At 44.4% G+C, this 18,751-nt stretch overlaps 1 protein-coding gene and 1 long non-coding RNA gene across 4 annotated transcripts in view; one reads left to right on the forward strand and one right to left on the reverse strand.

The window, feature by feature from the left end:
- Positions 1 to 18,751, reverse strand: part of helz2a (helicase with zinc finger 2a) — a 192,760-nt gene that overhangs the window by 164,717 nt on the left and 9,292 nt on the right. The window lies entirely within an intron of this gene.
- Positions 96 to 17,067, forward strand: LOC147108651 (uncharacterized). The gene is made up of 2 exons (XR_015080625.1): positions 96 to 7,380; positions 10,335 to 17,067. It is a non-coding gene; the product is annotated as an uncharacterized LOC147108651 (long non-coding RNA).

The following is an 18,751-nucleotide window of genomic DNA, read 5'->3' on the forward strand; positions in this document are numbered from 1 at the left end:
ATACGCCGCACCTGATATTCAGTTCCATTGACTGCGATAATGGGCGTGTAACGGGCGGCCAATCCAATACCACCCATTTTGCGCCACCTCCCGAGATGAATTTCTAGGCCGTTGCATCTGCTATATTGGACAAAGCTCAAACAGCCTTGGAGCCCAAAGCTTGGATTCACCCCATTCAGTCCTTCTCCAGACCTCCTGCCTGACCTGATGAACCCTCATCCACATGGCATGCACCTCACCCTGACCCCTGTCATGAGAACAAGCTTGATCTGTCCTGGGGTCTGAGCAAGACATTGCACTGATTAACTACTTAGATGGCTACTCCAATTAGGCACAGCATTCAATCTGCACTCCTGGTATCAATATGGAGCAAATCAATTGTTTCCCCTAAGTTGATATTAATGTGTATTTCTGAAAATAGAAATTGCTAAATGAAAATCGGTGTGCAATAAATCAGAAGTGTTATACCTCTACAACAGAAAATGTATTACTGTAATATGATCTGATGTATAACTCAAAGTATTATCCAATCTGGCCAATTACCACCCCATCAGTCTACTCTCAATCATCAACAAAGTGATGGAAGGTGTCACTGACAGTGCTATCAAGTGGCACTTACTCAGCAATAACCTGCTCACTGATGCTCAGTTTGGGTTCCGCCAAGACCATTCAGCTCCTGACCTCACTACAGCCTTGGTCCAAACATGGACAAAGGAGCTAAATTCCAGAGGTGAGGTGAGAGTGACTGCCCTTGACATCAAGGCAGCATTTGACAGAGTGTGGCATCAAGAAGCCCTAGTAAAACTGAAGTCAATGGGAATCGGGGGGACAACTCTCCACTGGCTGGAGTCATACCTAGCACAAAGGAAGATGGTTGTGGTGGTTGAAGGTCAATCATCACAGCCCCAGGACATCGCTGCAGGAGTTCCTCAGGGCAGTGTCCTAGGCCCAACCATCTTCAGCTGCTTCATCAATGACCTTCCCTCCAACATAAGGTCAGAAATGGGGATGTTCGCTGATGACTGCACAATGTTCAGTGCCATTCACAACTCCTCAGATAATGAAGCAGTCCATGCCCGCCTACAACAAGACTTGGACGACATTCAGGCTTGGGCTGATAAGTGGCAGGTAACATTCGCGCCACAGAAGTGCCGGGCAATGACTATCTCCAACAAGCAAGAGTCCAACCACCGCCCCTTGACATTCAATGGCATTACCATTGCCGAATCCCCCACCATCAACATCCTGGGGGTTACCATTGACCAGAAACTTAACTGGACCAGCCACATAAATACTGTAGCAACAAGAGCAGGTCAGAGGCTAGGTATTTTGCAGTGAGTGTTTCACCTCCTGACTCCCCAAAGCCTTTCCACCATCTACAAGGCACAAGTAAGGAGAGTGATGGAATACTCTCCACTTGCCTGGATGAGTGCAGCTCCAACAACACTCAAGAAGCTCGACACCATCCAGGAAAAAGCAGCCTGCTTGATTGGCACTCCATCCAACAGCACTGTGGGAGTACCTTCACCACACGGACTGCAGCGGTTCAAGAAGGCGGCTCACCACCACCTTCTGAAGGGCAATTAGGGATGGGCAATAAATGCTGGGCTTGCCAGCGATGCCCACATCCCATAAACGAATAAAAAAAATTATGCAAGGTTTAGAGTCTGTAAACCTGAAAATGTGACTTATTCACTGGTGCAGCCAATGTTTACCCATCAGCTGACATAAAAGTTCTGGGTGCTTTTTTTTAAACAGGATATTTTGTGGTGTTTCAGAAAATGTCTGTTCCCGTCACTGACCACATTGTAGCACTGGTCTAAGCTCCTGTGATGGCCTGGGGAATGTGCACCATGTGGTTGTTTGTAGCAAGCCAAACAAACCTGGAGGGCCCAGGTATGAACCTTGGTCTGTTCTGAGCAGTGTTTAAAGTGGGCTGGAATGGGCTGCTATGCAGTTGCAGTGTTAACTCACTGGGCTAGAAATTCATGTACTTACTGCCACTCCATAGCTCCATGAAATGGCGATAAAATGGCGGCCGCCACTCTTTCGCCAGTTTGTGGTGGGTCCCGCGGCAGCCATCATATTCCTCTCCCCCTGTGCGCTGCTGGTAAATGGCAGTGTCCTGGGAAAAAAATGGCAACGTGGTGACGTCAATTGGCATGCAACGCCGACTTAACGTCACCAATGTGAACTTTGACCCTAGCACTGAATTCAGGCTCCGAAGCACGCCAGGTTAACCTGGCATGCAAACAGGCTGACAGTGGTGATGTCTGCAGCCGTTAAAAGGGACACACACATCATTCAGGTAAGTTTGAATTTAAGGGTTTGGACTGGGGTTTTGTTTGATTTTATTGAAGTGGTGGCTTGCTGCAATAGATGTGAAAAGTTTTTTAAGTTTCTAGGGCGTGCTGCTGGACGCTTGCAAGGGCTCAGATGGTAAATTAAGGCCCTTGAGAAGACAGAACATGCTGTGAATACTCAGCAGGTCACGCAACATCCATGGAGAGAAAAACAGAGTTCACAGCTCAGGTCGACATGCTGCCTGACCAACTGCATATTTCCAGCATTTAGAAGGATGCATCCCAGATATCCTGGATGGAACCATCCGTCTGTGGTCCCACTAGCTGGGCAGGCTGCCTCTTCTTGTTGACCCACTGGATGGACAGGCTGCATTTCTTGGGTGTGTGAAATGAGGAAGGCACAAGGGTGTAATTGTGCTGACGGGAGGGCGGGAAAGCAAGAGGTGCTTGCCAGAACATAAGAACATAAGAAATAGGAGCAGGAGTAGGCCATTCGGCCCTTCAAGCCTGCTCCGCCATTCAATAAGATCATGGCTGACCTTCTGCTTCAACTCCATTCACCAGCCCTATCGCCATATCCCTTGATGCCTTTACTAGTCAGAAATCTATCGACTTCTGTTTTGAATATACCCAATGATTGAGCCTCCACAGCCCTCTGGAGTAGAGAATTCCAAACATTCACCACCCTCAGTGTGAAGAAATGTCTTCTCATCTCAGCCCTGAATGGCCTACCCTTTATCCTGAGGCTGTGGCCCCTGGTTCTAGACTCCCCAGCCAAGAGAAACATTCTCCCAGCATCCACTCTATCAAGCCCTGAAATAATTTTGTATGCTTCAATGAGATCCCCTCTCATTCTTCTGATTTCAAGAGAATACAGGCCTGGTTTACTCAATCTCTTCTCATACGACAGTCCTGCCATCCCAGGAATCAATCTCGTGAACCTTCGTTGCACTCCCTCTATGGCAAGTATATCCTTCCTTAGGTAAGGAGACCAAAATTGTACACAGTACTCCAGGTGTGGTCTCACCAAGGCCCGATATAATTGGACTAATGGCTTGCTGTACCTGCACATTCACTTTCAGTGACTCATGTGCAAGGCATCTGCATTCCCCAATCGTTCACCATTTAGGAAATACTCTGCCTTTCTGTTTTTTCTACCAAAGTGGATAACTTCACATTTATCCACATTATATTCCATCTGCCATGTTCTCGCCCACTCACTGAGCCTGTCGAGATCCCCTTGAAGCCTCTTCACATCCTCTTCACAACTGATACTGCCATCTAGCTTTATATCATCAGCAAATTTGGAAATGTTACATTTAGTCCCCTCATCCAAATCATTGATATAGATTGTGAATAGCTGGGGCCCAAGCACCGATCCTTGCGGTACCATACTAGTCAAAGCCTGCCATCCTGAAAAAGACCCGTTTATCCCTACTCTTTGTTTTCTGTCTGTTAACCAATTCTCAATCCATGCTGGTATATTACCCCCAATTCCATGTGCGCTAATTTTGTTCACCAACCTCTTATGTGAGACCTTATCGAAGGCCTTCTGAAAATCCAAATACACCACATCTACCAGTTCTGCCTTGTCTATTCCACTAGTTACATCCTCAAAGATCACCAATAGGTTTGTCAAACAGGATTTCCCTTTCATAAATCCATGTTGACTCTGCCCAATCTTACTGTTAGCTTCTCAGTGCCCAGTTATTGCATCCTTTATAATAGATTCCAGCATTTTCCCAACTACTGATGTGAGGCTAACAGGTCTGTAGTTCCTCGTTTTCTCTCTCCCTCCTTCCTTAAATAGCAGGGTTACATTTGCTATCCTCCAATCTGCAGGAACCGTTCCAGAATCTATAGAATTTTGGAAGATGACAACCAATGCGTCCACTATCCCAATGGCCACTTTGTTCAAACCCTAGGATGTAGGTTATCCTGTCCTTGCGATTTATCAACTTTTAGTCCCATTAATTTTGCTAGGACTGTTTTTTTACTAGTAATATCTTTAAGTTCCTCATTCTCGCCATACCCTTGGTTTTTTCATATTTCTGGGAGGTTTTTTGTGTCTTCCTCCGTGAAGACCGAAGCCTTTGGGCTGGATTTCCATTGCGGGGTCAGGTAGGAGGCGGGACTACAACTTCCGGGGTTGTAGTCCCGCCTCCATCGAGTTCTAGCCAACCCACGCGATTTTGACTTGATTGACTTTGTTGAGCCCACCCAGTGGGCTCAGCAGGCCAATTAAGGGCCACCCGTCAACAGGTGACGTCACAGATTGAGTCCTCATCTGTCAAGACCTTTTGACAGATGAAATATCAGCGTTTCACAGCTGTTTGAAGCTGTCAAACACTGACAATCTGTACGCTAAGCTAATTCCTTCCTCTCAGGATGATTTAGAGATCTCCCCGGAACAGAAAGCTGAATGCTGCAATTTTTGACAGCTCGCAGCCATTCTGCTTTCTGTGCCGGTAAGATGAGGGACTCCTGAGACCTGAAGGAAGGAAGGCTGTAAAGGTATGTAAAACTTATTTAAACACTTTACACACACCAAACACACTTACCTTTGCACTCATGCACCCATCACTCACCTGAACACTGGACATCTCGACCCCTCCAAGCCCTTCATCCCGATGGTCCGCCTCCTCTAACTTGACGTGGTTTGGAGCCGTCAGGAATCCCACACTTCAACATTAAAAATAGGGATTAGGCTAAAAATTGCCTGTTAACTACCTGTTAACAGGCAGTTAATTGGCACTAATCCCCTTCCCGCCTCGGGGAGGCAGGTCCCAGTGCGGGTCGGGTACCCGCCTCCGTTGAAACTGACATGGAGGCGGGTTGGGTGCGGGATGGGTTCGTGCCCCCCCCCCCCCCCCCAATTTCGGGATTTTAACCCCCACACACCTCCAATCCCGCCTCCACGGCCCAATGAAAATCCTGCCCAAAGTATTTAATTTCTCTGCCATTTCCTCATTCCCCATTATAAATTCTCCCGTCTCTGACTGTAAAGGACCTACATTTACCTTTGCCAGTCTTTTCCTTTTCACATACCTATAGAAGCTTTTACTATCTGTTTTTATATTTTTCGCTAGTTTGTGCTCATATTCCATTTTCCCTTTCTTTATCAATTTCTTGGTCCCCCTTTGCTGATTTCTAAAAAGATCCCAATCCTCAGGCTTACCACTTTTTCTGGCAACATTATAAGCTTCCTCCTTTGACTTAATACTAGCTTTAATTTCTTTTGTTAGCCATGGTTGGATCACTTTGCCTTTTGGGTTTTATGCCCTAGAGGAATATATGTTTGTTGCAAATTATGCATTATTTCCTTGAATGTTCGCCATTGTATGCCCACCTTCATACCTTTTATTGTAGTCCCCCAATCTACCATGGCCAACTTGTCCCTCATACCCTTGTAGTTTCCTCTGCTTAGATTGAAGACCTTAGTTTCAGATTAGACTACATCACTCTCAAACTTAATGTAAAATTCAATCATATTATGGTCACTTGTCCCTAAAGGCCCCTTTACCACAAGGTTATTGATTAGCCCTTTCTCATTACACAATACCAGATCCAGAATAGCCTGTTCCCTGGTTGGTTCCTCCACATACTGATCCAGGAAACCATCTCGCATGCATTCCAAGAATTTGTCCTCCACACCATTAGTGGTAATTTGATTTGCCCAGTCATTATGTAGATTAAAGTCCCCCATGATTACCGTATTGCCCTTGTTACATGCACTTCTAATTTCTTGATTGATACTGTGCACTACATTACCATTACTGTTTGGTGGCCTATACACAACGCCTACCAATGTTTTCCGCCCTTTGCTGTTTCTTAGCTCCACCCAAACTGATTCCAGTTCTACATCACGATCTGCCGAGCCAAGATCTTTTATCTCTACTGTACCAATCTCATCCCTTATTAACAGCGCTACGCCACCTCCTTTTCCTTTTTGTCTGTCCTTCCTAAATGTTGAGTACCCTGGAACATTTAGTTCCCAGCTTTGGTTACCCTGCAACCATGTCTCTGTAATGGCAATTACATCATACCCATTTACTTCTATTTGTGCCATTAATTCATTCACCTTGTTGTGAATGCTACGTGCATTTAGATAAAGTGCCTTCAACTTTGCCTGTTGAAAATTTTTCTGCACTTTGACCCTCTTTACTGTTGGCCTTTGTTTATGCTATCTACTAGTTTTGCTGACTACTTTTCTAACTTTCACTTCCAGCTTTGTTTCTCTCCGTTCTGGGCCCACACTTAGGATAACGTACGAGGATACCCGCATCTTGTATCCTTTCAGCCCTGCCGCTGGCAAAGGGCTCAACTATGCCCCTGCCAAGAATGGCCTGCACCATCTCCTCCAAGGGGGTGAGGTGAGGCTAGGAATGGGAGATGTGCCTCATCATTGATGCAGATTGTAGGTAGGCGAGTGATTGGGGGTTGTGCATTGATCAGTGTATGAAGCTAGTGGTGCAGTTGGTAGGAGACGGCTTTTGAAGATGCATTCACTGACCTTGACTAGTGCTCTGAGGTCATGATGCTTCTTTGGGCACTGGAGCCAGGTGGTGGGGGCGAAACTGCTGGCAGTGACAGCCTTAGTGATGTTCTCCCAGATCGTTCTTTCTGGAGGGTGTCCTGGCCCCTGTGGGTAGAGGGCCACTCTTGTAGTGTTGACCCCCTGCACAAAGCTGGAGTGCTGCGTGTGAGACCCTCGATGCCCCTTACCTGGCTTGCTGAGCCATTTGTGTTAGTGCTGAGGCAGTTTTCCCATTTGTTGAGGTTAGGAAGGTAATTCAGCTTTAACAGCTGAATATTCACGTTTGGAACTTCTTTTAAATAGTGAATATTTCTTAAAAAGCAGAAAGGGCTGAAAAATGTATTGATTCACTGCATTTTATTTTGTATTGCTTCAGTGTGCATGGCCCCTTTAAATCTCAGACCTCTTCATTGCCCACAATTCCCTGCGAGCTCCACAGCTTCGCTCACAGAGGCTGTGAGAAGCTGCAACGCCGGAGCTGGACAAGAACTTCATCCCTGATCCCTCCAGCAATGCCATCAGGACAGCATTGCACAGAAGGTGAGCGCTGCACCTCCTATCTCCATGCCCCCCAGACCAATTTTACTCAGTTAGCGTTGTAGCCATTTCCAGTGGCCATTAACTGCAGCTGTCGGTGACACCAGCAACTTTGCTGTCGAAGGTGAATTTTTCCCCCATTGGATATTTTATAGAAACATAGAAACATAGAAGATAGGAGCAGGAGTAGGTCATTCGGCCCCTCGACCCTGCTCCGCCATTCAATGCGATCATGGCTGATCATCCAAATTGAATACCCGGTCCCTGCTTTCTCCCCATACCCCTTGATCCCTTTAGCCTTAAGAAATATATCCAACTCCTTCTTGAATATATTTAATGAATTGGCCTTTACTGCCTTCTGTGGTAGAGAATTCCAAAGGTTCACCACTCTCTGGGTGAAGAAATTGCTCCTCATTTCTGTCCTAAATGGCTTACCCCTTATCCTTAGACTGTGACCCCTGGTTCTGGACTCCCCGAACATCGGGAACATCCTTCCTGCATCTAGTCTGTCCAGTCCTGTCAGAATTTTATAAGTTTCAATGAGATCCCCTCTCATTCTTCTAAACTCCAGCGAGTACAAGCCCAATCAACCCAATCTCTCCTCATACGTCATTCCTGCCATCCCAGGTATCAGCCTGGTGAATCTTCGCTGAACTCCTTCCATGGCAAGAACATCCTTCCTCAGATAAGGCGACCAAAACTGCACACAATACTCAAGATGTGGTCTCACCAAGGCCCTGTACAACTGCAGCAAGACATCCTTGTTCCTGTATTCAAACCCTCTCGCTACGAAGGTCTTCTTACCATTTGCCTTCTTAACCGCCTGCTGTACCTGCATGCTTACCTTCAACAACTGGTGCACAAGGACGCCCAGGTCTCATTGCACTTCCCCTTCTCCCAATCTATTGCCATTCAGATAATAATCTGCCTTCCTGTTTTTGCCACCAAAGTGGATAACCTCGCATTTATCCACGTTATATTGCATCTGCCATGCTTCCACCCAATCACCCAATCTGTCCAGATCATACTGGAGTTTCTCGGCATCCTCCTCACAGCACACACGCCCACCCAGCTTTGTTTCGTCTGCAAATTTGGAGATATTACATCTAGTTCCCTTGTCGAGATCATTAATCTATATTGTGAATAGCTGGGGTCCAAGGACAGATCCCTGTGGTACCCCACTAGTCACTGCCTGCCACTCGGAAAAAGACCCGTTTATTCCAACTCTTTGCTTTCTGTCTGCCAACCAGTTCTCTATCCAAGTCAATACCTTGCCCCCAATCCCATGTGCCCTAACTTTACACGCTAATCTCTTATGCGGGACCTTATTGGAAGCCTTCTGAAAGTCCAAATACACCACATCCACTGGATCTCCCTTATCTATTTTACAAGTTACATCCTCAAAAAATTCCAGTAGATTAGTCAAGCACGATTTACCTTTTGTAAATCCATGTTGACTTTGTCCGATCCTGTCACTGTTTTCCAAATGCTCTGCTATTACATCTTTTATAATGGACTCTAGCATTTTCCCCACTACCGATGTCAGGCTTACCGGTCTGTAATTCCCCATTTTCTCTCTACCACCTTTTTTGAATAGTGGGGTAACATTAGCTACCCTCCAATCCATGGGTACTGTTCCAGATTCCATCGAATGTTGGAAGATGATCAGCAATGCATCTACTATTTCGAGGGCCACTTCCTTAAGTACCCTAGGATGTAGATTATTAGGCCCTGGGGATTTATCAGCCTTCAATCCTATCAATTTCCCTAACACCATTTCCCTACAAATACTGATTTCTTTCAGTTCCTCCCTTTCATCAGACCCTATGTTCCCCGACATCTCTGGGAGGTTAATTGTGTCCTCCTTTGTGAAGACAGAACCAAAATATGTATTTAATTGGTTAGCCATTTCTTTGTTCCCCATTATAAATTCCCTTGATTCTGACTGCAAGGGACCTACGCTTGACTTCACCAATCTTTTTCTCTTCACATATCTATAAATGCTTTTACATTCAGTTTTTATGTTCCCTGCAAGCTTACTCTCATATTCTATTTTCCCCTTCTTAATTAATCCCTTTGTCCTCCTTTGTTGAATCCTAAACTGCTCCCAATCCTCAGGTTTATTGCTTTTTCTGGCCAATTTATATGTCCTCTCCTTGGATCTTATGCTATCCCTAATTTCCCTTGTTAGCCATGGTTGAGTCACCTTTTTGTTTTATTTTTATGCCAAACTGGGATGAACAAATTCTATAGTTCATCCATGCGGTCTTTGAATGTTTGCCATTGCCTATCCACCATCAACCCTTTGAGTGACATTCCCCAATCAATCCTACCCAGCTCGCGCCTCAGACCATCGTAGTTTCCTTTATTTAAATTCAGGACCCTAGTCTCTGAGTCAACTACTTCATTCTCCATCTTAATGAAGAATTCGATCATATTGTGATCGCTCCGACTCAAGGGGCCTCGTACAACAAGATTGCTAATTAATCCTTTCTCGTTACATAATACCCAGTCTAAGATGGCCTAATCTCTGGTTGGTTCCTCGACATATTGGTCCAGGAAACCATCCCGTAAACACTCCAGGAATGCCTCCTCCACAGTATTGTTACTAATTTGGTTAGCCCAATTGAAGTAAGATATTAAAAATTGGATTTAATAAGGTAAAACAAACCAAGATTCATCTGTAACACCAATATACAAAATGGAGGGAATAGGTTAATTTGTGCTCTGAGTTGAACAATAGAAGTCTGTAAAAGTTGTATAAACCCAGATAAGGTTTAAACAGGACTACGGGTTAACTGCTGAGAGATTAAAACTGTCAAAACAACCCCTTAGAAAGAGGGAGAGATATATGGGTTCAGCCACGCGAGTCGCCACCTATGCACTTAAGGGTTTGTTAGTGTGAAGCTCAACAGGGTTCTATTCTTTAAACTAACTAAAGTGTTTTTGCTCTGTAGAAATAATTCAAGAGAGAGAGACAGAAAGTCTGCGGATTGCCCGCTTTGGAAAGATCTACTATCTTAGAGAAATACTTAAAAAGACCAAGCCATCTGACAACAGCAAATGGACGATCGTAAAGTAATAAAGTTGAGGCCCCGGGTCATGAGAAAGTAACAGGACCAACTGATAACAAAATGTGAGATTTGTAAGCAACTGGAAGAATGGAATGTCACGGTTTTATAATTACAATTTAACTATAATTCTGTATATGCTAATAAGCTTATCCCCACCTTTAGGGCAGGGCCTTAATTTTTGTATAATTGTGTGAACCTCAAGAGATTCGGTGGAGTTGGAGCCTTGTGTTGGGACGCAAGAGCCATAGCTCCCCAGGCCTGAATAAACCGTTTTTACTTCAATTATTGGGTCTGTCTTTCTTACAACAAGCCAGTGTTGTCGACTTTGTATATCACTTAGTCCACACTTTGGGGGCTAACATCAATTGGCGACGAGGATGGGATGTGTGTTCTGAACCAGACTCTCGGACAGCGTTAACCTAAGACGGGTGAGTATGTTTTAATTGCCACCTGTAAAATTAGGGGTTAATCGCTGGTGAGACGTTGAGTCAGAATCGACGTATAAAAGAACTATAAAAAGAAAGACACCTTTAATTGAAGGCGGTTAAAAAGTAAACTGCAGTAGGGGTAGGGGCAGGTAGTTCCCTACCAACCTTTGTGGCAGGTAGTTCCCTAAGGACCGTGAGGCGGGAAAACCTCAGTAGGGGCAGGTAGTTCCCTACCAACCTTTGGGGCAGGTAGTTCCCTAAGGACCGTGAGGTGGTGATACCTCAGTAAGGGGCAGGTAGTTCCCTAAAATCCGTGAGACGGCGAAATCTCAACAATTGAATGAATGGGTGCACCGTGGTGAGTGAATGAGATAAAACCCTACGGTCATAAAGAGGTTAGAACAGACAAGGGTGAGGTCTGTCCCCAGCACCTAGCCTGAGCCTGAATTAAGAGGACAGTAGTCCCACGTGACGGCCAGGATCAAGTAGGACGCCGGGAGCTACAGACCCCACAGTACCGAAACCTCGGAACTAAAGGGTTGGTGTGTGTCTAACGAAACGAAGTGACTAACAGAAAGCAAGAAACTAACTAAGGTGACGCTATAGGGGCGAACAACGTAGCGTACAAACCTAATTCACCAATACCGTGAATTAAGCATTAAACGTAGCAGTTAGTTATGACTAAGAGGGTGGAAGAAGAATCCTCAAGGGACCTGGATTCTATAACCCGACTCCTGGAAAATAAAAAGAAACAGTGCAGAGAGCCAAAGGCTTGGTGGGGAGGAGCTAAAGATAAAGAGGCAACAGATAATGTAAGGAATTGAAACAGAAGGGAGAGATAAAGAAGGAAAAAGATCTAATTTGCAGGCGAACCAATTTGAAACCCCAGCAAAAAAAAAACAAACAAACAGGGATTTGGAAACTAGGGAAAGCTGTTGAGTCACAGATTTAAAAAGGAAGGAAAAGATAAACTTAAAGCTTTACCAACATGGAAGTTATTAGCATCTGTACCAAGACAAGTAAAACACGAGATTTGCTGAGTGAAAGGAACCTTAGACATATGCTGAAATTACAGTTTGTATAAAAATGTGTGAGTGTGGATGTTTTCCTGATTAGGAATGTTTAAGAGGTTACAATATTCCTTTGTCTGAAAATCTGTCCGTTAAGAAAAAGAAATGTCTGCTGTGTGTTGTAGCCCCACCCACTTCTCTGTGTTAAAGAAAAAGCATTTAACCCCTTTGTCTGGTCTTGGATTTTGGAAGTTTAAGAATGTGCAAATAAGATTGTGCCCTCAGAATGAAAAAAACCTATTACAATTTAAGTTAAGCTGGAGTGTAAAAACTGAGAAGAGCAACAAAAAGTTTGTTTAATGAAAGATTAAGTTTCAGTCTAAGATCTAACCTTGAAGTTATGAGGTAAATTAACCTATTAAAACCAGACTTTCATTGTGGCCACAGTGAAATTCTGGTTGATGTAAATTGGTGTAGTCCGAATTGAATAAGATAACTCCACTCCGCAAGAATATCTGATAGTGGCAGGTCCCTCTACAATATTTAATTGACTATGGTACTGGAAGCCTTATAGAAGGCGGGACTAGCGTTAAACCTTAGAAAGGTATAGGTAGGGAAGGATGAAGTAGTCGACCAAGGATACATAGTGACACAAGGGAAGAGGCAAATGCCCAAAAACAGATGGGAGGGGCATTAGGACTGGCTGCGTGCTTTGATTGCTCGCAAGCTTCTAGGGATGGCAGCAGGAAGGGACCGCGCCAGAGAGGGGAGGGGGATCCGAGGATGTTTGTTGATGCATTGGTAGGGGGCCGACAGTGCAAAATGTTAATAGACACAGGAGCCACAATCTCATTGACAGACTTACCCTTGCCCCGAACGAAACTTTCAGTTAGTATAGCAGGAATCGGTGGATGAAGAATCAGGGCTTATAAGAGCGAAACAGTCTTACTAGAAATTGGATGTATAATAATACCTACACAGTTGTGGGTATGCGAGAACACCGAAGGAACAATCCTAGGGATAGATATACTGCGAGAAGTAGGAGCTTTAGTCGACCCTAAAGCGAATGAAGTGTACTGGCCCCCAGATTATAAGTCAAACAAACAGGCAGGCCCGGGAAACAAAGTAGAAATGGCCCAGCCTATACAGGATTTGATCAAAGGGGGGTAGCCAAAGGAAAATGTGTAAACCTATATAGATAGTCGGAATGCCTTTGGGGTGGTGTCCGATTACATGATAGCGGGAGTAGGCAGGGATATATGACACCAGGAGAAGACCCGTAAGAGACAAGAATATAATCAAGGAATGAGTAGGAACCTCTCTCCTACCCAAAGAGTGCATAATAATAAATTAAAGCACACAAGAGGATGGGCAGCTAAACGAGCAATTGAGAGAGGGAATCTGACCAATGAAGCCCAAATGTTCATGTTGAATCAAAGTGTGAAACCACAACTGTCTTTCAGTCAGGGATGTTTTTTGGGTTGCGTGAAGTGACGCAATAATGTTTAGCTCCACCTTCAAAAGCCTGCGAAGGAGTTAACCCTTTCCACTGACAGCTGTTTGAGTTCACCAAGCAACAACTTCAGTATTACTGAATAGAATTTAAAGATATTGGACATTAATAAATGTACATTTCTTAATGTTGAGTTAATATTTCCCCACAGTGATAGAAGGAAAATTAGAATTTGATAAATGGAAGTTATCTTATAAACTAATTGCAGCACCGTCTCAAACGGCAGGGAGACTGCTTGGGAAGCTGTCCTGTTACCCAAAGATAAATCTGGACAGATAGTTAGAGACATGAGGCCAAAGACCAACAGATTATGCGGGATCGAGAACAGGATACACGGGACGACCAGAAGGAGGTCTTAGCAATAGATAGCAAAGGGATAGCAGAAATAATACCAGCCAAACCAGGGCTAGCACCCAGATGGTCAGGACCTTATGAAGTATTAATGAATAATGACACATGTGCTCATGTAGATGGGTCTGGAACGGGTAAAGGAAGGTGGAAACACTGGACTCAGTTAAAAATATATAAGAAAGGCAATGAGTAAACCAGAGATGGTGTCCTTTTTGACAGAGTGAGGAGTATACTAGAAGATATAAAGAATGGGAAGGGGAGTTACTACATATATCAATGATAGGGCTGTGTATGATGATAATAGGCTGTGTATGATGATAATATTATATGCCATAGTTTGCATCTTCAGGTATGTCTGGGGACAGAGCCACAGAACAAGAAATGAACCAGATGTACAGCATTTTGAACTGATAAAATGGATAAGAGCAGAATAATTCTAACTGGCTGGTGACGACCAGCCCCCTTTTTGTAATTACAGGAACATTGGACGTCCGGAATGAGATGGAGCGTCCTCGCCTTGATTCTAGGGATAAATATAAGTATTGCCATTATCGAGGGGGATTAGTAATAAGGAGAACACAGGATGAGGTGTATTTTAGTGTCGCACATAGAGTTACTAAGCTTGCCATTAATATGAGTACTTTTGAGATACAAAACAAACCTGGAACTCCCTGTGGGTAAAACAATTAGAGGATCCACAGGAAAAATCTGTCTTACAAAGATGTAAGAAACGGGGAGTATTGGAAACGACCGGAGCAGGGTATGCGGCCGGGTTAGCAACAGTTAATAGCTTGGACATAGAAGGAGTAAACGAAGGAGTAGAAGAATTACAAGCAAAAATAGAGAAGTTACTAAAACAAGCTACTGGAAATAGCCAGCAATTGACACTGGCAGGGAAACCAAACAATAATGCAATTGTCGGGGGTGGAAGAGATAGTAGCCCCCCATGCAGAAACAATCAATACAATTATTGATAGACTTAATAATGCTTCTCACCAAACCGATAAGGAACTAATATGTGCCACGTAGGGCTCATGGCTATTGTCGAATGCTCAGCATAACATGAGGCAAATAAATAATGGACAGATCCCTGATTGGATTACTAATAAGGATCTGGAACCTTGGATTGACACAAATAAAAGCCTATGTAAGGAATGTAAAATGGGACAAGTATACCGGGCAGGCGATTGTCTGACCCCATGGACTAAGATGATTGGCTTTGTACTGGCCATCCCACAATTCCCAGAAGGGGGACAACCCCGATACGATGTGATTAATATAGGAGAAGTACAAAGGGAAAGTGGGTTAAATATCATGATGTCCCTACCAAGGCGCTTTGGGAAAGGGATGAAGATAATAAACAGAAGAATGAAACCTAAAGGGGGGTGGTAGTGGGCGGGTGCCACCACAAGGGAAGGACATGGGTGTGCACACACCCCCCCACCGAGGGAGACACATCCGAGTACGGATTTCCGAAAATTACCAATTGCACCCTCGAGGTTCACCCAAGGGGATACACCGGACCTGGGTAGCATCAAGGAACAATGGGACCTGTTGTGTCACCACAATTGAACAGAAATATGAATATCAAGATATGGCTTATACCATTCCCCAACCAAACCGTTGTATTGGTCTAAAGATACCTATACAGATAGGAAAACCTGGTCATTTGATAATATGAGACTTACTAAAAAGGGTTGAAACTTATGTCATACCAGAGCCCAAGGCAATTCCTAAGTTAGAGGAAGCTTGCCAGAAGTTACGGCAGGAAACGAAAGAAATTTTAAAGTACTATCATAAAATAGAAGAAGGCTTAAAGAAACAACAAAAAGACATTAGTACAACATTAGAGGAAACTCACCCACTTCCTCATATTTTGATAATTGGGGATCAGGATGGTCGGGGACTTTGGGCGCCTCGGTGGTACAAGGCATAATGATATTCCTCTTGATTGTTATTCTGATATATTGTGTATTTTTATTTCTCCAGTGCCTTTGTGCCAGAATGAGTAAGGCCGAAATTGGTGCGGTGAAAGAAGTAGAGCCTGAGGAGGGGCAGGTAGCGATGTTAAGAATGGACAACTCCCCCGCCTCTCCAAGGCAAATGGTGTAAGACACGATGGGAAGCCCTGAAAATATATGGGATTAATTGGGCATGGTAATTAATGACCGGGCCGGCCAACCGTAAGATGGAGGTGGCAGAAGGAGGGTGGCAGAAGGAGGGTGGTGAATGAGGACTGGTGTGTGATGACAGTCTCGAATTGGCACGTCACACACCCCACGTGGGAATGAGGGACAGGCTTGAGCAGAAAAGCCTCAACCATTAGTGAAGGGTCTAAGGGGCCCCGGGAATGGTTACACCGGACGGAGTGCATAAAGGAAAGCCCACCCTAAAGGAAAGACCACCGTAAAGGAAAGACCACCATACCACAGAGGGGGAAGTCGGCCTCCAAATTGATAAGATATATATACATGTATAACCTAAACTGGTAGAAGGCCAGGGAGTGCACGCTCTGGCAGACACCAGGAAGTGGAAATACATGTTGGCCTGTTTGGAGCAATTGTCCAAAGGTCAAAAGGGGGGACTGAAGTAAGATATTAAAAATTGGATTTAATAAGGTAAAACAAACCAGGATTCATCTGTAACACCAATATACAAAATGGAGGGAATAGGTTAATTTGTGCTCTGAGTTGAACAATAGAAGTCTGTAAAAGTTGTATAAACCCAGATAAGGTTTAAACAGGACTACGGGTTAACTGCTGAGAGATTAAAACTGTCAAAACAACCCCTTAGAAAGAGGGAGAGATATATGGGTTCGGCCACGCGAGTCGCCACCTATGCACTTAAGGGTTTGTTAGTGTGAAGCTCAACAGGGTTCTATTCTTTAAACTAACTAAAGTGTTTTTGCTCTGTAGAAATAATTCAAGAGAGAGAGACAGAAAGTCTGCGGATTGCCCGCTTTGGAAAGATCTACTATCTTAGAGAAATACTTAAAAAGACCAAGCCATCTGACAACAGCAAATGGACGATCGTAAAGTAATAAAGTTGAGGCCCCGGGTCATGAGAAAGTAACAGGACCAACTGATAACGAAATGTGAGATTTTTAAGCGACTGGAAGAATGGAATGTCACGGTTTTATAATTACAATTTAACTATAATTCTGTATATGCTAATAAGCTTATCCCCGCCTTTAGGGCAGGGCCTTAATTTTTGTATAATTGTGTGAACCTCAAGAGATTCGGTGGAGTTGGAGCCTTGTGTTGGGACGCAAGAGCCATAGCTCCCCAGGCCTGAATAAACCGTTTTTACTTCAATTATTGGGTCTGTCTTTCTTACAACAAGCCAGTGTTGTCGACTTTGTATATCACTTAGTTCACACTTTGGGGACTTACATCACCAATCTATATGTAAATTAAAGTCACCCATGATGACTGCTGTGCCCTTATTGCACGCTTCTCTAATTTCCCTTTTAATGCCATCCCCAACCTCCACATTACTGTTTGGAGGTCTATGTACCACTCCGACTAACGTTTTCTGCCCCTTGGTATTTCTCAGTTCTACCCATACAGATTCCACATCATCAGAGCTAATATCCTTCCTTACAATTGTGTTAATCCCTTCTTTAACCAGCAATGCTACCCCACCTCCCTTTCCTTTTTGCCTATCTTTCCTGAATATTGAATACCCCTGGATGTTGAGTTCCTAGCCTTGGCCACCCTGGAGCCATGTTTCCGTAATCCCAATCAAATCATATTCGTTTACCTCTATTTGCGCAGCTAATTCATCCACCTTATTATGAATGCTCCTCGCATTAAGACACAAAGCCTTCAGGCTTGTTTTTTTTTAGCGCTTTTAGACCTATTAGGATTATTATTTACTGCGGCCATGTTTGATTTAAACTGTTGATTTCTCTGACTGCCACTTCTGTTTTTCTCCTTCCTATCTTTTGCTTTTATCTTTGTTTCCCTTTCCTCTGTCCCCCTGCTCAGGTTCCCAACCCACTGCCATTTTAGTTTAATCCCTCCCCCAGAGCACTAGCAAACACTCCCCCTAGAACATCGGTCCCGGCCCTGCCCAGGTGCAAACCGTCCGTTTTGAACTGGTCCCACCTCCCCCAGAACTGGTTCCAATATCCCAGGAATTTGAATCCCTCCCCCTCGCACCATTCCTCCAGCCACGTATTCATCTGAAATATCCTTCTATTTCTACTCTGACTAGCACGTGGCACTGGGAGCAATCCTGAGATTACTACCTTTGAGGTCCTATTTTTTAACTTACCTCCTAACTCCCTATATTCAGCTTTTAGGACCTCATCCCGTTTTTACCTATATCGTTGGTACCTATATGCACCACGACAACCGGCTGTTCACCCTCCCCTTCCAAAATGTTCTGCAGCCACTCTGAGACATCCTTGACCCTTGCACCAGGGAGGCAACACACCATCCTGGAGTCTCGTTTGCGGCCGCAGAAACGCCTATCTATTCCCCTTACAATAGAATCCCCTATTACTATAGCTCTACCCCTCTTTTTCCTCCCATCCTGTGCAGCAGAGCCACCCCTGGTGCCAGGAAGTTGGCTGCTGCTGCCTTCCTCTGATAAGCCACCCACCCCCCAACAGTACTCAAAGTGGTGTATCTGTTTGAGAGGGGGATGTCCACAGGGGACCCCTTATAGAACTGCTTCTTGTTCTTCAACTGGTCCCACTCCCAAGTGCTGGTCGTGGTCTGACATACAACTTGTTCAGCATCAGGACCAGCAGATTAGCTGATTTCTCAAGCATTACCAGCCAATTATTTGGCACAGACAGCTGCTTCTCTACTTTATTTGTTACAAGCACAGGTGCTCAGGCACCTCGGGGATCTGCTGCAGGTCCTGACACAGAGCAAGAGAAATGTTAATACAACTGTTATGAATAGCTACTTGAGAACCTATGGCATTTTTCACTAGAGCTGAGAAGATTAAGGGTGGCTTGATAGGGATCTTCAAGATTATAAAGGG

Source organism: Somniosus microcephalus, chromosome 13 (genome assembly GCF_052327205.1).
Source record: "Somniosus microcephalus isolate GS21.2 chromosome 13, FLI_Smic_1.0, whole genome shotgun sequence".
Taxonomy (NCBI): Eukaryota; Metazoa; Chordata; class Chondrichthyes; order Squaliformes; family Somniosidae; genus Somniosus; species Somniosus microcephalus.